Source organism: Sminthopsis crassicaudata, chromosome 2 (assembly GCF_048593235.1).
Source record: "Sminthopsis crassicaudata isolate SCR6 chromosome 2, ASM4859323v1, whole genome shotgun sequence".
Taxonomy (NCBI): domain Eukaryota; kingdom Metazoa; phylum Chordata; class Mammalia; order Dasyuromorphia; family Dasyuridae; genus Sminthopsis; species Sminthopsis crassicaudata.
In genome coordinates, this window is record NC_133618.1 from 438096706 (window position 1) to 438124249 (window position 27544).

A 27544-nucleotide genomic window follows, 5' to 3' on the forward strand; every position below is an offset into this window, starting at 1 on the left:
CTGGTTCTGCTTATTTCTCTCAGCATCAGAACTTGTTAATCTTTCCAGGCCTTTCTAAAATCAGTTTATAAATCTTTTATACAACAATAATATTCCTTTATTTCATATACCACAACTTGTTCACCCATTCCCCAACTGATGGGGGATGATGGAGAAAAATTCATGTATGGATTGGACAGGATGAGCTCAGGAGTCCAAGTCAACTCTGGAATTCTATAATTCTGTGAGGCAATGTGTTTATTTAAATCTAAGTTTTGTTTGAATAGCAAGTGAGCACAGTTCCTCCCTTTCATTGTTTATATGACCATCTGGTGGTAACTGAGGGGTTTATGGACATGTGGGGTCTTGTGTACATTGTGGCTTCTTTCTGTTTTATTTTTCTGGAATTTGCCTCAGTGGACATGTAGCTGGGTGGAGTAAGCTACATTACTTGGAAATGTTGTGCCCTTTTCAAAGGAAAGGATATTTTACTAATTTATTTTTAATGTGCTTTCTAAGCCGTCTAATCCAGATGTTACAGCTAGGCAACTTTAAAAAAAGAGACAATCCTAAATAAAGGACCTATGTTAATGGGACAGGCAGATAGTTGGATCTCCTCCTGAGTTCAATTTGGCTTCAGGTACTTATTAGCACTGTGACCTTGGGCAAGTCACTTAAATCTGCCTCAAATGGGCTGAAGAAGGAAATGGCAAAACCACTCCAGCACCTTTGCCAGGAAAACCCCAAATGAGGTCACTAAGAGTCAGCTACAACAGAAATGGCAGAACCACAACAAATTAATGGGACATATGAAGTGGATTGCTTTGTTATAGCTGTTCTTAAGCCATCCAATGGTTGAATAAATAAATGTTGAAGCACATTGTCTTTCATGCATTTGGGTCATAATTCTGTTAACCCATGACAAATCCCAAGTTTTAACTTAAAAGCCAGAATTATTGAGATTGATATTGTTTAGATTTTTAATTTATTTTTTTGTTGTAGTTCTGTTTTCATTTATTTATTTAAGTCTATTATAATCTCCTCCCTTCCCCGATGTACCTCCTCTATGTAACAAAAAACTCAGCAGCTGCCTGATGAAGTGCCTGTGTTCTCCATCTCCAGATCTCCCCTTATCACCTAAGAGGTGTTTATCAGTTCTTCAAACTGTTCATTACACTTCTTCATAGAGATTTTAATTTTAATTTTCCCCCAACATGGAAGATAATTTGTTTTTTTGTTTTTTTGTTTTTTCTGATTCTGCAGAATAAACATTTTCACTTTGGTTAAGGTAATAACATCAAGTTATGTTTCTCAGTTGGGAAATTTCCTCAAAAATAAAGATTTGGTGATTATTGTTCTTTGTGATTGGCAAAAATCCAGGTGGAGGACTAAGGATCTTTCCTCATCTGTTTTATTTGGCCTGCATTTTTTGTAGGAAAAAGAGTGGGAAGAAGGGCAGGGCTAGGGCTGGCTGTGCTGTGGGCCTGCACCTGGCCAGTGCAGGTGTGTATTTGCATGATTGCATCAGCAAATATGTACACCTGTCCTCATGTGATTAGAGTGACCTCTCCAGCATCTCCTCTCCTTATTTTATAGAGCGAGTTATGAATCTGCTTCTGATTCATGCCTCCCAAACTGCCAGAGGCCTTAGAGCTGCGAGTTTTGACCAACCAGCCAAGATCATCTCATCCAGTGCTCTCTCTTCAGCCTTACTCCCCCTTGGCCTCTTTATAGTTCTTTTTACTAACCTCCTTGCAAGATGCCCTCCTTGATTGGTTTCTAATGACTATTCTGGGTTCTCCTTCCTCTTTAACCTGATCTCTTTTTTTCTCTTTCTTCATTTTGAACTGGCTCCTCCCCTATTCTGGTAAACGTGGGAGTGCCTTCCCCTAGGTGCTGTAATTAATTAAGCCTTTATATTTGGCCTCTTTTCTAAAATTTAAACTCCTCCTCCCAGGTGCAGCCAAATCCCTTCCCAACTACTCCTTCCACCTCCGCAAACTCCCCCTGTCCTGAACTACTGTACCATGTACTCTCTTCCTGATCTTTTAGCTATTCATCAAGTGCTGCCTGAGGATATTTCTTGGATTGTTGTATTGAACTATTATTTATCTAGTCTGTTTGGCTTTTTCATCTGTCTTTTCTTTGGAACTAGATTGTAAACCCTTAAGAGCAAGGTCTGGTTCAATTTTGTATATGTAGATCCTCACTATCTAATTTGTCATGTAGCCCAGCAAACAGCTTTCTCTTCTCTCTCTTCTTCTCCTTCTCCCTATCCTTCTCCTTCTCCCCCCTCCCTCCCTCCCCCTCCCAATTTCTCTCTCCCTCCCTCCCCCTCGATGTGTGTGTCTCTCTCTTTTCTCTTCGTTTCTCTATCTTTCTTGTTTCTGAAACTACAACACCTACACACATGACCAATCCCAATACTGATTGGCAAAGAAATTTTAATCTGCTCCATTTGTGAGTCTCATTGTCCCTCCTTAGCCAACCTCCTGGTCTTCTACCAGAGGTCCACTTCAAACATCCGTTGGTTTTAGCCATGCTACAACTCAGAACTCTGGATCTTCAGAGATCCCTAATTGGGAGGGATTACAGGTATATACCACCATGCCCCAGCATACTTGGCCAAAGAGCATTTCAACAACTGTTCTCCCTCTGTTGGACCCACTTTGTTACACCCAAGACTGTTACTCATTCTGATGAATATACTAGCTGGATGGACAGTGGATAAAGCGATGAGTCTGGGGGCAGGAAGACAAGTTCATATCCTATCTCAGGTACTGGACAAGTCACTTAACTTATGTTTACCTCAGTTTTCACATCTATAAAATAGTGATAATAATAGCATCTACTTCTCAGGGTCGTTGTAAGGATCAAAAGAGATAATCATTATAAAATGTTTAACACAGTGCCTGGCACATAGTAAGTGATTTTTAGTTGTTGTTGTAGCTCTTATTGCTAGAAAGTCTCCTGAAGGTAACGGTTTGAATATCTCCTCTTACACTTACTGGCTGCATGGCTCTACTGGCTCTGTGATTGTAATCTAGTCACTTAAGTTCCCTAAACCTGGCTTTATTTGTAAAATGAGGACCATCAAAACTATTAGAGTTGGTAAACCACTATCTACACTACCTATAGAGGGCTTTATTAATCTTGACTTTCTTTCTGTTAGTTCTTTCATATTCCCATTTTATAGATGGAAAAATTATGACAAATGTTTTCATTTTTTCAATCAAATATCAAATCAAAAGGCATTTACTATGGACCTGAGACTGTCCTCCCTGTCCTCAAGGAGCTGTAGGTCCTTCTCAAGAAGAATAAAGTTCTATAGGACATCTTTCATTTTCAGGAAACTTGCTGTGCAGGCTTGTAGACCATCACAAACAGCACATTGGAGTATACTGTAATAGAGTATAGTTTGTGATGGCTGAATATGGTATAAATTCAGAGGAGGGAGACCAACTTAAGGCATTTGTTCTGGATCCTAAAGAATCAGTTACAAAACAGTCACCAAGATGTATGGCAGATTCAGATCTAATAATAACAGCATTGTTCGGATAGAATTTGAAGGTTATTTAGAGGTCATTGAGTAAACAGAATTCATCTTTAACAGCCTTTCAAGATTGACACATTTTACAGATGAAGAAACTGAGACTCATAGAGTAGGAAACAGCTTTCCTGAGGTCACAGCAATTAAATGGCAGTGGAATTGGGGTCTTTGGATTTTAAATTCTACTACACTACAGATGCCTCATTGAACCTCTATTTCTTGATTTTTTTCCCCTTATCTTCCCTTTCTCCAAACTGATGTCATTAGATCACTGGTTCAGGGTATCCATTAACTTTCTCCTTCATCTGAACCCAAAGATTATGGGATTCTAGCCTTTCCCAGAAGGGTGGTGATAGTAATTCAAGCTCTCTGGCTCTGGACTAGACTGCATCTTTAGTTCCAATCTGAACTTGAAATTTGAGTATGGAGCTAGGGGCATGACCATTAAGTGCTTTCCTTCCTTCCCCCATATGCTCCCCCCTCCCATCCTCCAACTTTTGCCAAAGGAGGATTCCATGCCCTCCTTTGGGAAGAGATCCAATGTTCTACCCCATAAGGCCTTCTTAGGCAGGTTGTGCCACCCAGTGGCCAGTATGGAAAAAAATCTGACCCATCACCTCTTTTCTTTCCTTTTGGCTAGTTAGTATCATACTTTTCTCCTCTTTTTCAACTCCTAGTCCAATTAGTCCTTATTTAGGAAATCATTTTCATATGTACTTAGGAATTCTTCATCTTCTTTTCCTTTTCTTCCCTTGCCCAGTCAGTGAGTTCAGGGAAATCTTTTTGTTGCTTTCTTTATTCTTCTTTCCTATTGATTTGTGAGCCAAACCATGATTCTAATCGTGGTTGACCAGTTTAAAAGTATCTATATCAAGGAAAGCCATAGATTTGGAAGTGAAATTAGAAGTAATAAGAGCAGCCAGGGATCATTAACCTCTGAAAGGACTCAGAAATACTTTTCACAATTTATCCAGAAGTCTCCATCTGTCTCTTTATTATCCTAATTATTATAATAAAACCAAATTTTCCTTTAGCACTAACATTCATGAGTAATAAATTTTTTTATTTAATTTTATTCGATTTCATTCCAGTGCTAAGATTGCTACTATTCATTGTAAATGTGAGTCTTGGGGTTCTGTTGCTTGTAGGCCGATGGATATTTTAATGAATTGTTCTGGAAATTAAACCACTTTTACAACATGGTTTCTGGAGGGAACTGTTATCTGAGTTAGAAACAAAACATGAGCACAATGCTATGAATAGAACATAATAAGTTAAGCACTGCCTGTCCTCACTAAGGTTGGTTTCTGTTCTGTTCCTTCATCTCTTTGGATGATGGCTACTGTCTTGCTTGTCTTTTTCTCTTTGTGGTATGTCGACTTGTTTAGAACACAATTCCAGAATCTCAAGTTTGATCTGCAAGGGGCCAGCATAGTTAACTCAGGGGGAAAATGCTGCAAACTCACTTTAAAATGCCTGCTATTGACTAGGTACTTTCCTCCAGGATTTCACATGCATATATATTGTCTACCGAGTGGGAAAGTGTTCATGTGGGGAATGGAGGTGGAGACTTCTGTTGTTTCCATTTCTGTCTGTACTTTCCAATGATTGATAGTTTTGCTTGTCTCATTTTCTCATAGGAGAGCAGCAAACTGAATTAGACCAAAGTCTGACTTTAGAGGGTTCTATTTTGTTTCTGCGATGGGAGATTGAACCAAGTGAAATATTGTGGACATCTCAGAAGTGTTCATGCATTTTTTAGCCTATTAAAACCTTTTACCAGGTGCAAGGACTGTTGTATTTGGTAGAAAAAAACAGAAATAAAAGATTTGAGTAGTTCTGCCTTCTCTGATGTCAGGTAGAATCATCCCACCCATCTCATGCAGTGGTCCTTGCCTTTCTCTGATCATTAGGATGAAGTGCCCATGTTTGAGAACACACACACACACACACACACACACACACACCTTTTAATTTACCTTAAATATCCTTTGCCATCCTTATCTCATACAAAGCTTCACAATTCCTGTCCCAATTTTACAGACCTTTACCATATTGCTATATTTATCCTCTTTTCCCTGCCCTTTCTTCCATGAAGGAGAAGGATACACAAAAGAAAACTGGGGGGGGCGAGCAAGGAAGGTACCCCAAGGACACACAGGAGTGCAGCCAGCTGGGGAAGGAGGAGGCATTTGCTGAAGCTTGTTCCATTTGGTCCCAAGGGGACAGAACCAATGGCAACAGGTGGCAAATTTAGACTCAGTGGAAGAGACAATATGAAAGTGGAATAATAGGCTTCTTCTAGAGGTGGTGGGTTCTTCCTTCCCAGTAGTTTTCAAGCAGAGATGGGATGACCACTTGTGACAGTATGGCTTGGCCTGACCTTGAGGTCAGGTCTTTTCCAACTCTAAATTTCTATGATTCTATTATTATCAGTTAATTAACTAATACTAATCAATTTGATCCTTCCAGTTCTATGGGAGTAGGTACTACGAGTGTTGCTGTCTCCATTTTGCAGATGAGAAAATTGAGGCTGAGAAGTTAAGTGACTTACCCAGAGTCTCACAGCTAGGAAAGTATCTGAGTCAGATCTGAACTCGTCCTTGAGTCCAAATCCATTGCTATTGCCATTGTACCATACTGATTCCTGCAGTGAGATCCCAGAAGGGGTAGGATGACTGGCTAGCATGGCCAACACATGAGACAATGTGTGACAAGTGATGTGGGAGTGAAAGTCTCAAGGAGGGAACAGATTGTTTCCAGCTGAACTGGGATTTAAGGAGGGCTTCATGCTGAAGGTGGCCTTTAGACGGGACCTTCTAAGAGGAGTACAATGGGACCTTCAAGGTCTCCAAGTCCAAACCCCTCATTGAACAATGAGGAGTGAAAAGTGAAGTGATTGCTCAAGATCTCACAAGTTGTAAATAGGGAGGGGGGAGGGGTTTGAACCCAGCCTCCAAATCTAAGACTTTTCCACAGTACCTCTTTGGAGGGGGTCTGGGAGGGAGCTGTGGAAAGGAAGAACTACCCAAAAGAAGGTGTGAACAAAAGCGGGGAGAGAGGGAGAAGAAAGCGTGGAACATATTCAGGGAAGTCCAGTGAGGCTGGAGCATACCATGCATATTGCTGCCATATATTCTCGTCCTCATGTGTTTGGGCATTTTTAAAAGGCATTTTTGTAGGATTACTCCTTCAGATTTTTTCCCCCTGATCTGTTGTAACTCCATTTTTGAAAGCATTCCCTTTCTGTTCCCTCTTCCTGGGATTCCATCCCCCCTCCCCCCCCTCCTCATGCTCTGTGGTCATACTGGCCCTGAGCCCTTCTGGGGCTGAATGTGAGCACAGCATCCCAGGGCCTCTGTGTGTGAGCAGGGATGGAAGGCATATGGGAGTGTTAGGAAGGGAGCCCTTGGAGTTTTGCATGCTTGGGTGGGCGAACTAAACTAATAGCTCCCAGCAGTTCTTTGAAATCAGACATTGTGGAGCCAAGAGTCTCGAGTTTGGAATGCCACTGCCTGCTCCAAAGGTCTGTCTTTTATCCTCAAACCACCATTTGTTACAAGGCTAATGATCCAGTGGACCGCTTGACAACAAAGGACCCTGGTAAAGATCAAGTTTAAAAAAAAAAAAAAAGAAAAAAAAAAAAGAACGAAAAGTTCAAAGGCAGGTAAAAACAAGACTTGACCATAGTCTTCTCTCTCTTCCCTCCCCATTTCATTCCCGCCCCTTCCCTGACCTGCCCCTTGGCCATTTAAAAGTACAGTTTTGGAAAAACTCAAAACAGTACTTCAATATTAAGCCTGATAAATAAAATCAAAGAGCCAAAAGTTTTAATTTCCTTTTTTCTTCTTCTTTTGAAGTTCATAGCACATCAACACTGGAAGGGCATCTAGCCCAAAAGTCTAATTTTTCATGTTAAGGATACTGAGGTCCAGAAAAGGGAAGGTTTTATTCAGGACTATACAGTAAAAGGGAGTCACCGGTGGGATCATGCTGTTTCTTCTTGTGACTTGAGGCTGTTGCCTGATGCCCTCTAGATTCCCCCAGTTTTCCCTTCTCCGACAGAATTGGCTCATGGACCTAACTGAATCTCCAGATTGATAGTGGAATGAACAAATGGAAGCCAAACAAGCTGGTCAGGGAACCCAGCTGGGACTGGTGTCCTGGATTAGTAAGCAAGAGGCAGTAGGATGTCGGGGAAGGAGGCTGGGGGTGGGGGCTAGAAGGTTTGGAGCTGGTAGAATGTCCAAATCCCAACTGCTTACTACCTCTCTGACTTCAGGCAAGTCGGTTCATATCTCTGGGTCTCTGCCTTAGTCCTGTTTAAATTTCAGGGCTTGGACTGTCTGAATACTTGGGAGAGTCTAGTAGAATGTGAACTCCTTAAAAGTTAACTGATTTTCAGCACCTGGTATATGTAGGGTAAGCATTTGATAAATGCTTGTATAATTGAGCAGAAGCTTCCTTCCCATTATGAATTTCAAGTTTTCTCTTAACTAGAGAACTAAGGTCATTTCTGGCTCTTAGAGTCACAATTTTTTTGGATTTGCTTTTGGGGAATTTGTTTCATGCCCAGTAATTCAGAACTACCTATTCTGAAGGTGAAGCATACTTGGAAAACATTGAGTGAATCACAACTTCCTGGACGTTAGTTCTCTTATTTATAAAATGAGGGAGTTAGACAATAAAAGTAACATCTGAGGTTCTGCCTCATCTTTTGGAAGAAAGATGTCAACAGCATCCCTGACAGCTGGTATTCCAGCCTTTGCTTAAACACAACCAGGGAAGCAAGCTTCCTTTCTCACAAAGCAACCCATTCCAGTTTCTTTCTGTGTCTCCGAGAGTCTTTCCTATTTTCCAGTGGAACTAAAAGGGTATGTGATAGTAGAAAGAGCCCCAGATAACCAAAAAATAGATTTAAATTCTGACTCTGCTATTTGCTCATGTGGGCCAGGCGAGGCAATTTCCTTTTCTGATTGGCCAGAAAGTTAGCAGGTCATTGGAGACTTGGGAAGGGAAAAAGAGGAGAAATAGAGCTCCAGTCTCAGAATCAGCACAACCAGAGTGTAAATTCCATTTTGGGTTCATACTAGTAGAATGAGTGGCCAAATCATTGGATCTTTCAATGCTTTTCAAAGCTGAAGGGCTTGTAGAATAAGTGCAGATCTGCATGAGTGGAGGGAGTTTCCCCACTGGGAAGAATTTGTCTCGATGAAATCACAGATATGCACCCCAGAACCCCCATTAGAAATCTTTCTCTGTCTCCTTCACTGACCTTTTGTAGGGCAAATACTTGGTAAACCTTAAAGCACTATATAAATATTGGCTGTTGGCAGTTTGACCTAATGGCTAGATCACCATTGCTTGTCAGGAACTTGCCGTCAGAAACACCTGGTTCTGTGTTCTTGTGTGTCTTAACCTCTTCAATTGTAAAGTGGAATGTTTGGATTAGATGACCAATATATTAGCCAATATCAAACCTATGTTTCTTTTACAGTTATAATAATTCTTTATCAGTGTTGGGAAAGCATTGTTTTAGCTAACTTGGTACTCTGTAATTAGAAAGTTGGGCAGCTAGGTGACAAAGTGACAAATGCCAGTCCTGGAGCCAGTTCAAATCTGGCACTTAATAGCTAGGTGATCCTGGGCAAGGCACATCACTCTGTATTTCAGTTTCCTCATCAAGAAATCCCCAAATGGATTCATGAAGAATTGGGCACAACTGAAAATTTGTTTTTCAGTTCTTCATGAATGGCAGCAACAAACTAAAAAGTGCTATGTAAAGGCCAACCAGGAGCATATGAAAAATAGCAGCTGGACCTTCCCTATGACTGGCCCAGTAGGGTCATCTCATTGGAATAAGCCAGTCTGCCAAAAGATCCCAGAGCCACAGACTCCCTGAGCCTTCCCTGAGCATTCTGACTTGTTGGAATTTTCAGATGCTCCAAGGCTTAGGAGACCAACCATAAATAGTTTCCATGGTTAATAAGGTAATTATGGGAGCAGTCTGTTAAGTGTTTACTTGCCCCTTTTGCACTTCCCCCCCACCTCTAAACAGACACTACCTATCTGCTCTGTAAGGCCCTGTTTTAGAATCATAGAATCTCCCTAATCTGGTGCAGAAAGCCCTTCCCTAGCATCCCTGACAGGAAGGCACTAGACCTTTGCTTAAATACTCCAGTGATGGGCAGCTACTGCCTGCCTTACAGGTAATAACCCATTCTAGTTTTTTCAGTCTATTATGAAGTTTTTGCATATATTAAACTTTAACTTACCTCCCCTCCTATCCCATTAGTTCTGTTCTTGCCTTCTGGGTCCAAGAATATCTACTTCTATGCTTGACAGGTTTTCAGATATTTGAGGACAGCAATTATGTACGCCTTCTCCCCCAAGTCTAATCTTCAGGCTCAACTTTCCCAACACTTTCAGATATCTCTGGATAGATGGTTTCCTATCCTGATCACTTTCCTCAGGGCTTATCTCAACTTATTAATTTCTTCTTAAATAATGGTACAAGTGTCAGAAGTGGGCACAATACTTTATTCAGACTGAAACAAGACTGTTTCCTCCCTTTCCCTGCATATTTTGTGAGATACTATTGACTCCTGGAGCTTGAAGTCTACCAAGAACCCAGGTCTTTATAATGGGAATTACTATTAAAATGGGTCTTGTACATCTTTCATATTGCTCACAGTGCCTTTCTTAGTGCTGGTTGTATACAGTAGATATTTAGTTTTTATGCTCCTGGTTGAAACTTGCATGGTACTTTTTAGTTTCAAAGCACTTTATATGCATTATTTTATTTTGCTTTGATGGTATAATTCCAGGCAGAATTGTTGATTGGCAGCTAGGTTATTTTCAAGGATGATGGAAAATCATTTATAAAAGAATAGCGTGGTGAAAATGCTAGTAATTTATTGCCCAGCTTGAATAAAGTTTGTTTGGGGGAAAAGTACAATTTATGGCCAAGCTGTATATTAGCTGTTCTGTGTTTACAGCTCAGCCTTAAACCATAGTTTATCACCAACCGACTGGTAAGGTCTTGCAGCAAATTTGACCTGGTGGGACTAAAACCATTTATTGCCACCGTGGCTCTTTGTCAGCTTTTTGACTTTCGTGACCCTGAGAAATGGTTCCAGACTCAGTTTGAGGTTGAGTGTTTCCATGTGGTTGGCTCTCAGACAAGTGAGTACAGACAGCTGGTGGGAATAGTCTGGGTCCTCGGAGCAAAACTTAACCCAGCCACCCCCTTTCCTGTAGCAGCCTTATTTCAAAAGTTTCTTTACTTCTTGTTAGGTCAGAGCCCCATGGAAGCGTTTTGTCCTCCGGGCCAGGAAAAGATGTTCCTAGATAAGGAGAGTGTAGGTATAAACAGAAGGTTATAAAAGGAGGTCAGCCAGTGTAATCTGGAGGTGGCCACTTAGGCTATGTGCCGGACTTCAGGGAGTATTCCCGGTGAGCAGTTTAACTTGTTTTTGTGGTTGTTGTTTGTCCTTCATTCTCAAAGAGGGCCATGACATGCAGGTAAAGTAGAATTAAGTAAGGGAGCACTAGGCAAGGTCACCAGGGTCACTTTTTCCTCTGGAGCCATCTGGGTTCAGTGGCGAGATATGGATCAGGATGGCCTTGGATGCAGTGGGAGACCTTGGCCTTTTTTAACAGTTCTCAAATTGACTGAGGCAACTGTCCTATCGGTGGTTAGGTAAAGCAAGGTAAGAAATGAGGCAGAGAAATGTCCTCCTTTATCTAGTTTAGAGGGTTTTTACCTCAAGGTTTCTGGTCAAAACAGAAACAATTGCTATTTATATTCACTCTGAGCCAATCATGATGTCCCCACTCACTCACCACTGATTGCTCTCTGCAGTTTCCATGCCTGATTGAATCTAATAGTATATTTTCAAAATTCTGCACTTGACAAACAGGGTTTGACCAAAGGGGACTTGACCTGGGACCTCTTGTTGGCCAATCAACAAACCCAATGATTTTGGGTTTAAGGCATGGTCCTTAAGAAAGAAATGTGGCCTATAAATCCCAAGATTAGGGGCTGGTTTTTCTAAAGCATAATGCTTTACTTTATCAGATTCTTTCCCAGCCAGAAACGCAAGAGATTGTAACAAAATCTTTTGAGCTAGGATACCTTTGATGTAGAGTAAGAACATTCCAGCCTGAAAGTGCTGGCTATAAAAAAGGTAAGTTGAGGATGAGAATGGGTCTAGAAATGTTGAAACGTGCTCTAGAGGAAGGATTGCTGGATTTAGTATCAGTCTGGGCTTGGATATCTGTTTCACCACTTACTTAACTGTGTGATCTTGGATAAGTCTTGGACTTCCCTGAAACTCCATTTCCTCACCTATCAAATAAGGGATTGATTTAGATAATTTCTTAGATTCCTTTCGTGTTTGATTCTATGATCCTTTGACTCTAAATAGTTGATGATGATTTGGGAGAAGAAAGATTAGGAAGTGGTGGTAGAGATGTTGGTATCAGAGTGAAAAGAAAATTGAGAAGATAATAAATGAGAAGTTATTTGTGTTGCTGACCCATTTTGGAAAACTTTCCCTACTGGCTCTGCCTCTATTGGCAGGAGCTGGTTCAGAAACTCAAGTATGTGTGGGTATGTGTGTTGGGGCTGGGTGCCCTGCCATTGTTCTGGAGCACAAGTTGTCCTTATTACTAAGTAGTACCTAGGGTTTCAAACTGTGACTCAGTTCTCAGGTTTTACAGATTAGGAAATTGAGGCCTCAAAAGGTGAAATGTTTTGGCCAAAGTCACATAGACCTATATTAGCAGCTACTGTATAGCTTTGTCCAGGCCCATGTCGTGTTCTCCCTGAATTATAGCTCTTTTTGTCTATGTCTTATTTCCCTTAGTAGACAATGAGCTCCATATGGGCAGAAGTTTGTGTGTTCTTTATCTTTGCTGTCACCAATGACACCTTCAATAAATATTTGGTGAATATTACCTAGGCAGGATAGTATGGTTTTAAGATCATCATCCTGGGATCAGTCAACCTAGGTTCATATCCTGACTCTGACATTAGCTTTATGTGACCCTGGGTAAGGCACTTGAGCCTCTTCATATGTAAAATGGTGGGAGGTGCTAATAATAAACACATAGCCTACATATAACCTACAATAAGGTTTTTGTAAAGAAAGAATACAGTCCCAGAGAAATAGGAATCAATCTTCTTATTATACACACCCATGTGTGTCATCTGGGTGAAATCTGTTAGAATATAATATGACTGTGCTTTGTTCCTGGGTTTTGGGGATGCTACTGAAGTCTGAGTTCTTTGGTTCCCTCTGCCAGGCTTAGGTTTTTGTTTTTTTTTTTTTTTTTTTTTTTTGCCCTGGGACAGCAGGTCCCCATATGCTCTACCTAGGAACAGAATCAGGAATTTTGCAATTTCACTTTTTTACTGGACTTAAAAAAAAACCCACTCCCCCTCCCACCCCAACAAACAAACTCCTATTAGATGTAACCCACAGGTTAGAGAAAGATGGAGAATGGTTCCCACCCAGGAGACTCCTTGGTGGCTTTTATAGCAGGACAAAGAAGGGAAAAACATTGGTTTTCACAGCCAGAGAAAAGGAAAAACACACTAGGACCTGTCCTGGGGGTCTTGGAATATTATGAACCAGAAAAGGACCTGAAGTACATAAGGTGGATTCTATATGGAATATAGAGGAATCATACAGGATGGAAGATGTTAAAGAAATTGCAGTTTGTTCCGGTGCAGGGAGTATCCATCTACCATTGATGAGATCCAAGATTCTCTTTGAAATTTTGAGTTATTTGATGTTTGTCAAGTTCAGAATTTTAAAAAATATAATATTAGATTCAATCAGGCATGGAGACTGCAGAGAGCAGGGGCGAGTGAGTGGTGACATCATGAGCAAATAACTAGCATTGTGTGTGTGTGTGTGTGTGTGTGTGTGTGTGTGTGTGTGTGAGAGAGAGAGAGAGAGAGAGAGAGAGAGAGAGAGAGAGAGAGAGAGAGAGAGACAGAGACAGACTGTAGAGGTCTGACTGCCATAGGTTTTTAGACTAAGAGAGAAAAAGTGGAAGAGAACATTGAATTAGAAGTAGGGTGTGGTCACATTATGAGAGCCTTGAATTGCCAAGTGATGGGGTTTGGATTTTAGCTTGTAGGCAGAAGAGATTGGGGGGGGGGGGCAAGGGGAGTAAGGGGTTAAATTGGATTGACTTGTATCCCAAGAAGGTTCTGAGAACCAGGAGGAGATTGCTTTGAGTAGATGAGGTATCCATACTTGACAGCTGTGCACAGTTCACGGGATACATTGGAGGGGTGGGAAAAAGGAAGGAAGACTGGAAATCTGAGAACAATTACAAGATATAGTAGTACCAGTCTAGGCTTTAAAAGAAAAGCTAAAGGATTCCAATAGGGAATGCCCTCCTTGAGGGCTGGGGTCTGTTTTTTGCTTCTGAATTCACATTCCTAGCATCTAATATAGTCAGTGTCTTTCATATATAACAAGTGCTCTTAATAAATGTTTGTAGAATTAAATCAAAGTATTAGGATCTCAGCAGTCACTAGGCCAAAGGATTCCCTCATCATCACCACCTTATCCCCATTTTACAGGGAAGGGCCCGGAGGCCCCTTACTCTCAAACAAGCAGCAAGTCAGTGCAGTGCCATGGATGTGACCAGAATCATGTTTTCTGTTGTTTAGTTGAGTATATTTTCCCCTGGACGATAACTCGAGGCACCCAGGGTGGTCCTTATAGGATCCGGATGTGGTGATGCAGTCACTGAAGGAGAAATCCTAGAGAGACTAGATCCCGTTCTCTGAGAGCCACCAGAAAATTAAACCAGAGGAATTTTTTATACCTCTGCCATTGGAGCTTAGGAAGAGATGTAAGAGGCTGGAGGTATTAGAAGGAAAAATTGTTATGTGTTGACATTTCAGAAGCAAAAGAAAGAGGAGAAATACTGAGCCTCATCCAAGGAGGTTTCCACTTCAGAGTCTTGTGTCTTCTGCCAATGTAGTTTGGAAAATGCTTAGATGATAAATCAGGGAATTGTGAGAGTTGTAAAGGTCGATAGAACATAGAATGGAACTGGAAGGGGTCTTAGAAATCCTATTTGGGAATTTGGCTTATATGCTCCATGACATCTCTAGGATGGTGACTTTTTATGTTTGAATGAAATGTTTCAATTTCAGGAAATAAGTTTCATTGGAAAGCATGCTACTCTCAGATATACTCTCCCTCTTACCACTACCACCATCCAAATCAAGGGCAAATAGCAAAGTAGATGAGAATAAAATAGAATTTTATTTTAAAAAAAGGTATGAATGATGCCTTTTGTTTTTTCATTATAATCATATCTGGATAAACTTCCCATTTCCACCATCAAATGAGCCCTTCTTACAATGGAAAAAATAAATAAATAAAGGGAAATTAGCACAGTGACACTGCAGGACAGCATGTACAGGACTCTATACCTGGAGTCCCCTGCCACCTCTGTAGCCAAAGGAAGAAATGCTTTATAGCCAAAATTGCCATGACCCAAAATAATAGCTCATTTTTTGCCTAGTTTTCTTGCTAGAAGACCTCCATTATAACACTATTCTTCTAGTCTCCAAGGTGATAGGTGAAGTGTGAAATCTCTGGGTCACAAAATGGACTCACAAGTGAAGACACTGAAATAATCCCAAGCGTGTTTGTTTTCTCCTTATGAAATCTAGTTTAGCAGTCCAGGGTTTAATTTCCAGCCCAAAAATCTGTAATAAAAAAAAAAATCAAATATGGAAAACTTTTGAATAATTATCTCATGTTGAAATAAACTTAAATAATAAATACCGTATTGATGCCAAGCGAGGAAATATGATTAGACTTAGTCGATAAATAAATCTGTTAACATAATCTACCGTGTGCCAATTTAAATAATGAGCGTTTTGATGTAGGAGTATGTTTGTTAAATGTACTGCAGTGATTCTATCTTTTGTGAGAGACCAGCACACTGTGGAGGTTTCCTAACTGTTCATTGATAATGAAGCTGCATTTTCTTCCCACCAAGAGGGCTGTTAACTAGTCACTCTGAGGTAGAATGTATTTATGAGCATAACTCCCTTTGGCTTTAATAGGATTCATTCATAGATCCTGTGGGTATCAATAACTGAGAGTCTTCTTATACTGTAATTATAGGATATCAGAGTTGGAAGGCTCCTTGGAGACCATTTATTGTGCTCATCGCGTGCGCGCGCACACACACACACACACACACACACACACACACACACACACACACACACCCCTCTCCCCCCCCACTCTGCTCTTCTTCGCCCCCCCCCCATCCCTCCAATTTGCAGATCGGAAAACTGAGGTCTAGAATAAGGGGAGGGGCTTGCTCTAAGTCATACTCCCTTTCCCCAAAACCTCTGTTGTAGTTTTTATAAGCTCAAAGCTTGGCTAATCCTTTCTGAACTGTCTTTTATAGGAAATAATAAAAGCAAATTAAGAGGATAATAAAAATTTGTCTTCCTTGCCAAGGCCTAGAAATGACAGAAGGAAGAGGGACTGATTCTGCTTCATGTGAGCTTGTTTATAGGATATGCCATGATATAGGAGAGGATGCTCCTTTGACAGATTCTGGAGGTCCAGGGAGTGTAAACATTTGTGGTTTATCAGGACACCTGCAAAGAGAGGGGCATGTTTCAGAGTCACCTGCTGTAGAGATGGATAGAGATGGAGGTGATAGATCAAAATGGAAAGAACAGAAATAGTTGGGCAGAGTTCTGCTTTCTATTTAGGACTGGCCAATAGTGGATGCAAATAGTTGGTTGAGTTTTGGCTTCCATTGACAATTTGTTTTTAAAATGGAAAGTAAAAATATCTGTGAGCAATTTCCATTTAGGAATTAAGTTTGCCCAGCTGTCAAAGGTGAAGGTATTGAACCTCTTAAGCTCCCATCTAATTCTGATAGTCTCTGATTATTTTGTATGCATCGTGCCATGTCAAATGACAGGAAACAAGAAGGTCAGCTTTGTGGAATTTTATTTTATACATGTAGAAAATTCTGCATGGAACAAGAAATTTGGTTTTACACACATATATTGTATCTAGGATATACTGTAACACATTTAATATGTATGGGATTGCCTGTCATCTAGGGGAAGGAGGGGAAAATTTGGAAAAGTGAATACAAGGGATAATGTAAAAAAAAATTACCCATGCATATGTACTGTCAAAAATTATAATTATAAAATTAATAAGAAAAAGAAAATTCTGCATTGGCACATATGCTCAAGGGAATGCATTCATGCAACATTGGTTGAACATCTGTAAAATGTAAACTTGCATTATAAAATCTGAAACAGCCACAATGGAGGGGGGGAAATCTCAATTGATTACAATGAAAACTTTTTAGGAAGGTAGCTCTTTTTTGTCTTTTGGTTACATTAACTATTTACTCTTGTATTGCATTTAAAAGTTTTTCTCTTGTATCTTTCCATTCCTTATTGGTTACATTCTAGCTTCCAAAGAATATAAAGATGACTCTCTTATCCTGGCTAGTTACCCAGTTCTATTAGCAATAACTAGAACTTAGAGCCCCCTTTTTCTTTGTGTAGTAGGAAAAGAAGTGTGTATTATAATCTGAATCATAGCTGCACCTTTGTTCTTAGTGAACTGTGTAACTGGACGAGTTCTTTTCAATCTTTGGATAGCAGTTCTTTCTTCAAATTGAGAGGGTTGGATCTGCACCCAGAGAGAGGACTATGGGGACTGAGTTGGATCACATCATAGTATTTTCACCTCTTTTGTTGTAGTTTGCCTACAGTTTGTTTTCTTTCTCATTTTTTCCTTTTTGATCCAATTTTTCTTGTGAAGCATTACAATTGTGGAAATATATAGAAGAATTGCACATGTTTAACATATTAGATAATTTATCTAGGAAAGAGGAAGGTGGGAGAGGAAGAAAAATTTGGAACACAAGGTTTTTCAAGGGTGAATGTTGAAAATTATCTATGCATATATTTTGAAAATAAAACAAAAACTGTAATAATAAAAAAAATGAGAGGGTTGAACAAAAATAATCTTTAAGGTCCCTGCTAGCTCTAACATTCTTGGAGTCCTTTTTTCCACCTTTTCTTTCCCTAATGGAGTTAGGTTGCAATACTATGCTTCACCAGTAGGTACCACAGCTGAATACATTTCTCTGGAAGATTCTTAGGATCTTAAAGTACTGGGGCAGAAAAAGACCTCTCTGCCCTCCTGCTTAAGCTTTGATATTTGTTTCCTGATTAAGAAATTCCACATATTTATTTTTCCCAGATCAGTTATTCATGCCTGTCAGTGTTTGTTTGTTTTTTTTTTCTTTTTTCTTTTTTCCCCCCTGCTGTTGGGGATTATTGGGAGCCAAATGCATTGTTTTCTCCTTTTTGCTTTTTGCTTGCTTCTAAAAGCTTTTCTCATATAGAAGAGAATGGTCCCCACCTGCCTGTGGGCTAATTTGTATGTTCAATTCCCAAGAATTTATCAGAAATCAGGCAAGGTATCACTCACTACCTGTAAGATGTTCATTCAAGCTTGGGCATAGCCAGCTTAAGAGCACCATATAATTGGCTTTCAGCATTAAAGGGAGCCTTCTTCCATTCTCTTTGACTTTTTATCATTTCCAAATGGATCCAGGGACATTTCGGTCTTGAGCAGTAACCTTTCCAAAGAGCATTTTCAGCTACATAGATTGTAAGATCTTGCATTTAGAGGTGAAAGAGACCCACTTAGGTCATCTAATCCAACTCCATTATTTCAGATTTCTTCTTTCATTTAAAAAAATGATGTCTTTTATTTTTCCTTTTATATCTCAGCTATTTGCTTCTATTTTCCTACCACCACCACCACCACCACCACCACCACCACCACCACCACCGAACCCTCTTATGTAACCAAAAATGAAAACAAAACATACGTAAGCACACTGACCAAAAAAGCAACCAAGTCTGGTGTGTTGTGTTGTCTCTTTCTACCAAGAGGGGGATGTGTATCACATCCTTTGTCTTTAGTATTTACTGTCCATTGTGATTAATGCACATTTAGCTACCAATTTGTGTTGTTTCTGTTTGCATCATTACAGCCCTTACTTATGTAGTTCATTGCTACTACTGATGCTTTGCATCAGTTCATACAAATCTTCCCAAGTTTATCTGGTGTGTATTATTCCATTCTATCCACATCCTACTGTTTGTTCAGCTGTTCCCCAACCATTTAGTGGTTTGCATGCAGATTTTTGCTGACATAAAGTGATGATGAGGTTTGTTATATATAGGACTTTAATTCCATTGTCTTCTCTCTGTTGATTATTTCCTGTTAATCTTCATTTTGTCCAGAATTGTTTGCAGTTTTTTTTTTTTGCCCTTTAGATTGTGGAGGCAAGGATTATCTTTTGCCTTTCTTTGTATCTCTAGTGCCTATCCAGAATGCCTGATGGGTAGTAGGTACTTAATACTTATGGACTCCATATTTTTTTCCTTTTTTTTTTTTTTTATCTCCATGGAAGTATTTTGCCATTTAATAGTAGGACTATTGAAGCAAAAGATAGAAACAGCCTATGGGACTTTTTGGGAGTTATGTTCCAGAATATCAATCCTTATATTTTATAGATAAGAAAACTGGGGCTCAGGAACATTATGGTATTTGCCCCAGGTCATATAGATAGTCCATAGCCAAGCTGGGATTTATACATGGATCTTCTTTTTAAATTTTTATTTTTCCCCAATTATGTGGGAAAACAATTTTATTTTATTTTTGGGACAATTGGGGTTAAGTGACTTGCCAGAGGTCATACACCTAATCAGTGTCTTGAGGCCAGTTTGAACTCAGGTCTTCTTGACTCTATCCACAGTACCACCTAGCTGCCCTTTAAAAACAATTTTTACATTCATTTAAATTGTAAATTCCAAATTCTCTCCCTCACTACCCACTTTGTTGAGAAGGCAAGCAGTTTGGTAGAAATTATACATGTGCAGTCGTGCAAAACATGTTTCCATGTTAGTCCACATGGGTCTTCTGAATTCAAATCCACAAATCCATCACTCTTTCCACTTTATCATGTTGCCTTCCCCCAAGGGACACTAGTGCTGTCCCTTCAGGACTGCTGGCTAGTGGTGACAGCCCTCAATTAGCCCATAACACTTTGGATTTTGCCACTGTGTCCTTGGTGAAAACTAAAAGACTATATTGCTTGACTTTTTACAAGCAGCAACTACACCCCTTTTTCTTCTTTTCTTTTTTTCCTTTGTGTAATGGGGAAAAAGCACTGTGTTAGAATCTGGATTATAAATCTCTGCAAAGGATCTAGGGAAAGTGCTGCTTTTAATTACTTGTAGTATGCCCAAATTGAAAAAAAAAAAAAAATTGAGCTTTCCTGCTAGAATGCAAGCTCTGTGAAAATAGACCTTGTCTTTGTAATGCCCTTTCCTTCAGACACTTCCCCACCAAATTTCTTTTTTTTTTCTTTTAAAAATATTTTTCAATTATATGTAAAGATAAAATTTAACATTCATTTTTATTTTATTTTCTTCTCAAGCTTATTTATTTTTTATTAAGGCTTTTTATTTTCAAAACATATGCTTGGATAATTTTTCAACATTGACCCTTATATAGCCTTGTGTCTCAAATTTTCCTCTGCCTTCTCCCCCCGCCCCCAATGGCAAGAATCCAATATATGTTATACATGTTAAAAATATATTGGCATTCACTTTTTTTTTTGCCCTGAGGCAATTGGGTTAAATGACTTGCCCAGGGTCATACAGCTAGAACATTCATTTTTTTCCTTCTAATTTCTGTCTCTTATTCATTCATTCATTTAATTTGAGCTTTTTATTTTCAAAACACATGCATGGGTAATTTTTCAACATTGATCCTTGCAAAACCTTGTGTTCCAACTTTTCCCCTTCTTCCCCCCACCCATCCCCTAGATGCAGGTAGTCCAATACGTTAAATATGTAGAACATCCACTTTTAAAAAGAGATCTTAAATTCCAAATTTCTTCCCTCCTTAAGACAGTAAGCAAAATGATGTAACTTATATTGATATATCATAATCATATTTTACTTGAGCTGAAACCAATTCATGGTCCCTTTCCTGAGAATGACAATCATAATGGCACTCCTAGTAAACGGAGATACTGCTGATGATATTGAATTTACAGTTATTGCTTTGATCAGAGTTCTGGAATGTTGTTTTCCCTTACATTGATAGCAAGTAACAATAACTAATATTTATAGTGTTTTAAGGTTTGCAAAGCATTTTACATATATCAACTCATTTGATCCTGACAATAGTAGCCCAGGTAGTAGCATTTATGATTATCTCCATTTTTCAATGAGGAAACTGAGGCTGAGAAGGGGTTTAAGATTTTCTTAAGGTTACATTGCTAGCAAATACCAAGCAATGTGAAAAGAATCTGAGGAAGGTCCCCTCCCAGCTCGCTATTGAATTGATGGGAGGACATGGATGAGAGCACAGAATAGATCAGTGTGTCTGGGTTGTGGCTAGAACCACTGGCAAGACTAACCACATCAATGAGATCAGGCATATGTTGGAGTTGAATAACAGCAGAAAATATCCTTGCAAATAGCTACTCTTCCAGAGTGAATGTGAGCCAAAAAAAGAATTTCTCTAATGAGAAATTTCTTATCACTTAGATGTTAGTTTAATAGTTTCTATTTGTTCTCTGCTACTAAAGCGTAACTTTTGAGAGAACGGGGATTGCTCTCACTGTACTCTCCTTTCTATCTCCCTTAGGGCCTAGAACATAATAAGGATAAGCACTAGATCTGTGATTTTTATTGGTATAAGAAACTCCATGGAGAGGAAACTTCGTTTATCAGTGGAAGTTCCAACTTGTCTGGAGAGTTGCCTAGAATTCTTACTGATAAGTTTATGGGCCAGGATCACACAGCGAGCATGTGGCAGATATGGGACTTAAGTATAGGTCCTTCAGGCTCCAAGGCCATTCATCCCTCCACATCACCATGCTCCTTTTCCTAAGGGCACATAGGAAATGCTTAAAAATATTTCTTGAATGTGTAAATGATTTAAAATGGAAAAATCCAAGCAATCCAGACTGTTTATCCAATGAGTTTTTGTACTCTCATTTTTTTCCTTTTTTTTTTTTTTTCCCTTTTGAGGCTGGGGTTAAGTGACTTGTCCAGGGTCACACAGCTAGGAAGTGTTGTGTCTGAGACCAGATTTGAACTCAGGTCCTCTTGAATTCAAGGCTGGTGCTCTATCCACTGCGCCACCTAGCTGCCCCCTTTTCTTTTCTTTTTAAAATAAAGCTTTTATTTTCAAAACACATGATAGATAGTTTTTAGTCTTTATCCTTGTAAAAACTTATATTCCAAAATTTTTTTTCTTCCTCCCTTCCAACTTCTCCCCTTCCCTAGATGGCAAGAAATCCAATATATGTTAAACATGTGCAATTCTTCTGTATGTTTCCACAATACCATGCTACACAAGAAAAATCAGATCAAAAAGGAAAAAAAAAAAGAGAGAAAGAAAACAAAATGCAAGCAAACAACACTAAAAAGAGTGAAAATGCTATGTTGTGATTCACACTCAGTTCCCACAGTCCTCTCTCTGTGGATTTGGATGGCTTTCTCCATCACAAGACTGCTGGAACTGGCTTGAATCACCTCGCTGTTGAAAAGAACCACATCCATCAGAATTGAACATCGTATAATCTTGTTGTTGCTTTGTACAATGTTCTCTTGGTTCTACTCACTTCACTTAGGATCAGTTCATGTAAGACTCTCCAGGCCTCTTTGAAATCATCCTTTTGCACTCTTATTTGTGATTAAAATATTGAAAAGTTTGGATTAATTTGTGAGCTCCTTCAGGACAGAAACTATCCTTTGCCTCTTTTTGTATCCCCAGCATTTAGCACAGTGCCAGAAACATAGAAGGTTTTTAGTAAATGTTTATTGAGTTGAATCAAAAGGTTATTCACTTTTACTTTTTATGGATTCTGTTGAATTAATTGAAAAGTTATTAGGCTTCATTTTAATGAAGAAAAGTTAAGGACACTGACATGGAGTGAATAACACCATTTGTCAAGAATCTGTTTTATTATGTATATGAAGCTAACTCTCTGGGTCACATGATGAAAGAAATAGAGCTTGAATTTCAGAAGTCATCTAAAATAATTACTTCATTTTGCTTATGAGGGATGGGAGGTCCAAAGAGATCAAATGACTTAACTTTGGACATTAAGATAGGAAGTGACAGAATCTGGAATTCAAACTGAGGACCTTCCACTCCAAATTCAGAGTTCTTTGTTACTCTGTGACCTTGCCTCCAATTCCTTATGGATGAGATTGGCTCCCAAATCCTCACCAATTAGCTCTGTATTCTCTTTCTGTCAGGATGCTAGCCATTGTCAAATATTAGCTTTTATTTTTCCATGTTAATAGAATTGAAACATACTCATTTTTGACAAGGGAGGGACTTTAGGGTAGATATGTGGTTGGGTGGTCTGACTGACCTTATTCTAGCTTAATACTCTTAGAATCAGAGAAAATTAGAAGAAACAGGGACTTGAAACGGAATCCCACTTTCCAAGTGAGAAAATTATGGCCCAGAGGGTACAAATGAACTTTTTCATAATCACTTACCTTGTAAATGGCAGAACTGTGACACAGATTCATGTTTTCTGAATATCTTTTCCCATTATATGTTTTTGCCTTAGAATACAGGATTTATATATTGGTTCAGTAAATAAATATCTGCCTTTGTTTATCTTTTCAGACTCTGTCCCATTAACTTTTTATCTGCTTTGCCAGTTCAGTTGAGTACTTCAATCAATAAAATCAATCAATAAGCTTTTATTAAGCATCTACTATATACCAGGGTACTGTGTTAAGAGTCAGGGATACACAGAGTCAAAAGGCAGTCCCTACCCTCAAAGGGGCTTCTAGTCAAATGTGGAAAGACAAGATACAAAAAAGCAAAGCAAAGCAAAACAAAACAAAACAAAACAGCTATATAAGGATAAATGAGTGGGAAATAATTAACCAAGGAAAGTCAGTAGAATTAATAGGTTTGGGAGAAGCTTTCAGTAGAATATGGGATTTTAACTGGAATTTAAAGGAATCCAGGGAAATCAGTAGACAGTTGAGAAGACAGAATATTCCAGGCTTGGGGACAGCTGGAGAAAATGCCTAGAGCTGAAAGATGGAGCATCTTACCTTGTTTATGGAACATCCAGGAGACCAGGATCTCTAGATTGTGGAGGTATATAAGGAATAAGGTTTAAAAAAAAATTTAAAGGGAGGAGGGGTTGGGGCTTAAATGCTAAGAAGAGGATTTAGTATTTGTTCCTAGAGACAACAGAGAATCACTGGAGTTTATAAATGATGCTGATAGGCTGTAAATGTTGATTTTCATCAACTGCAGCATGATTTGTGTCCCAACAGGGCTAGTGACTCATCCACAAGGAAAGTTTATACTCACTGGGGAGTACTCCATGTTCAATGGCGAATCTTAAATGTGGTGCTAGAAATTTTCTTTGTGTTGTATAGTTTCCCACATAAATAACAGCTTATTAGGTGTTATATTATGAAAGGCAGCATGGTAAGTAGAAGGTAGAAGGCACCTTGGGCAGCTTATCAGGAAATCAGGGTTCAAATCAAATCAAATAAAATCTTGGCTTTCTCTGACTTTAGTTTTTTCACATGTAAATGAGGGAATATTAATACTTATGCTTACATCCCAAGTGGTTGTAAAAAAAGTGCTTTGTTTATAAATCATGATGTTGGGGTGGCAGTTATTAAATAATAAATGTCTGAATGTTGTTCCAATGACAAAAGTTTTGATTCCGCTGAAATCTGAACTTAAATATTCTGTTTTAAGTAGCTTTTTTTTTTTTTAAATGGCAGGAGCCACATGCTAAATGCCTATATGATACCAAGATAAATCTGAAACTGCCCTTGCCTTCTGGGAGCTTATATTCTAATTGAGAGACTGAATAAAGAGATATAAATATAATACATATAAGTACAGGATAATTTTCTGAAAAGAAGGCAATTGTATCTAGGGCCTTGTGGAATTCATTTTAAATGGTTACCCAGAATGATAACATTTTTTAAAAACTTCTGATGGGGGCAGATAGTAGATGATTGTGCAGTGGGTAAAGTATTGGCCCTGGTATCAGAAGACCTGAATTCAAATGTGACCCCAGACATTTACTAGCAAATACTTTTTCTAGTAGGTGACCTTTAAGCAGCGTTTTGAAACTTTGAAGCAAACAAAAGGTTTTGTAGGAAGAAAAAAAAGTAAGAAGTTGGATTGTGAAGAACTTCCACTGTTGGACTAAAGAATTGTTATTTGATCTTTTTTTTTTTTTTTTTTTATTCATTTTTCCAAATTATCCCCCCTCCCTCCACTCCCTCCCCCCGATGACAGGCAATCCCATACATTTTACATATGTTACAGTATAACCTAGATACAATATATGTGTGTAAATACCATTTTCTTGTTGCACATTAATTATTAGCTTCCGAAGGTATAAGTAACCTGGGTAGATAGACAGTAGTTCTAGAATTGTTATTTGATCTAAAGGCAACAGGAAGCCACTAGAGTTTATTGAGTAGGGGAATGACATGGACAGAAGTGATCATTAGGAAAATCCCTTTGGTTGCTATATCAGATGGATTGGAGTACAGGGTGTATCAACAAGGAGGCTATTGCTGCAACAGCAGCAGTCTTCTAGCTAAGAAGGGAAGAGGCACTCCAATCAATAAATATTGCCAAACTTCATGAAGTATATTTGCAAATGAAGTTTCTTCCTAAATCAGACTTCTTAAACTTTTTCCACTCATTATTCCTTTTTGTCTGAGAAATTTTAATGTGACTCTCAAATGTAAAATGTAAAATAGGTATACAAACAAAACATTTGCTGATAATGAATCATAATTTCACAGCCCCCACATTGAGTTAAGAGTACTTTAAAAAATGCTAACTCTTTGGATGCCCCTCTAAAATGAATTCCACATGGCCTCATGCTGTTAAGTGGAGGATCTTTGGTGATGATAACTGATTCCTTGGAAATAAGATAGTGAATCATGTTATAGAATGTGAGCTTTCTGAGGACAGAGGTAGTTTCATGTTTGTGTTTGCATCTTTAGTTTTTAGCTTAGTGCCTGACATTTATTCGTGATTGGTTGACTGACTGGGCTGGCTGAAGTTATGTGGCTTCTAGACTGGATGAAGAATCATACCCTAGGGCTAGTAATTAAGGAATCTTATTCTGCCTTTTAGAGGCTCTCCTTTGGTAGCCACAGGATCTGTTTTCTCTCTTTTTTGGGTATTTTTTGGTAAATTACTTGGATGAAAACACAAGGAAGGGTTATACAATATCTAGAAAACATGCATTTGGGATGGATAGCTGTCAGATATCTGAACCATTACTACCAGGATCCAAAAAGCCCTTGGTAGACAAAACAATGGGTCAAAACTAAGGTGACATAATTTGATAGAAATGAATATAAAGTCTTGCACTTGAATTCAAAACTATGCAAGTCCAGGATGGGAAAGGCTGGCTTGACAGCCCATCAGGTGAAGAAGAGGGCTGGTGTTTTAGTGGCTGCCAAGTTTCATATGAATTGTCAACACCGTGACAAGGAGACCAAAAACACTAATGCAGCCTTGGCTCTAAGGTGTGAGAGGACAGTCCTGATGTCTTCAATTCCCATTTCAGCTCAGCTGACAGTATTGTATCCAACTCTGGAGCCATGCTTTATAGGAAAAGAACTGACAAACTGGAACATCCTAAACAGGGTGACCAGGTTGGAGATAGTACTAGGGACTAGGGGCACTTATCCTTCAAGTTGGTCAGTGTCTGTTTGGGCCTGGCTAAGTTGAAAATGGCCCTAGAAATATGGGATCAGCACATAATTATTGAGTATAGCATATGTATGTATGCACGTGTGTGTGTCCAAGGCTTTGAGTGACTTAGTAGAGGTTCTTGGATCATAATTTATAGATAAAAGGGACTTTCACACCATTGAATTCTACTTCTTAGAGAATAGAAAACCGAGGCCCAGGGAAGTCAAGTAATTTGCCCATCAACCTGAGATGTCAAGCTTTTGGGTATGGGTTACATTCAATTTGGTCTATTTGGTATTTATTATGTATTTCTTGGGTATGAAATGCTGGCTGGAGGGGATCTCAAAATCTGAGTTGGAAGAGACTCTTAAGTCATTCACTCCAAATTGTACCTGACCAAGAATTTCCTCACATCCTTGAAGCTGTCAGTCAAACTTCTCCTGAACACCTCCAGTGAAAAGAGCTCACTACCTCCTACTTGTTTCTTTTGGACAGCTCTCATTGTAAGTTTTTCCTAATGTCAAGCCAGAAGCTCTCCAGTTTCTTCTAACCAAGACACTATTCTTTTTACCACCTAGGCAGCTAGGGCCTGGAATTGAGAAGATCCAAGTTAAAATATGGCCTCAGATACTTATGAGGTGTTTGGCTATAGGCATATCAATTATATGAGGTGTTTGCTTGTAGGCATATCAGTTAAACTCTTTCTGCCTCAGTTTCTTCAACTGTAAAATAGGGATCATAATAGCATTGACTTCTTAGAATTGTGAGGATGAAATGACACAATATTTGTAAAGCACTTAGCGTGGCTGCCTGACACATAGTAGATGTTTAAATTTTTTTTCTTTCTATCATGGAGATTGTAGTCTAGGAGTGGGATAGAATGTGTGAATAATTGCAGTGCAGAAGATCATGAGAGAACTAGAAGAAACTTTAAAGGCTCTCTATTATCACCTCATTTTACAAATGGGGAAGCTGAGTTCCTGAGAGACTAGTACAGGATCACACAAATAATAAGTTTCAGAGTTAGGATTTGAACCCAGGGGCAGCTAAGTGGCGCAGTGGATAGAGCACCAGCCTTGAATTCAGGAGGACCCGAGTTCAAATCTGATCTCTGACACTTAACACTTCCTAGCTGTGTGATCCTGGGCAAGCTACTTAATCT

At 39.1% G+C, this 27544-nt stretch overlaps 1 protein-coding gene across 4 annotated transcripts in view; it reads left to right on the plus strand.

The window, feature by feature from the left end:
- CBFA2T2 (CBFA2/RUNX1 partner transcriptional co-repressor 2) overlaps nt 1-27544 on the plus strand; it is a 159317-nt gene that overhangs the window by 35282 nt on the left and 96491 nt on the right. The window lies entirely within an intron of this gene.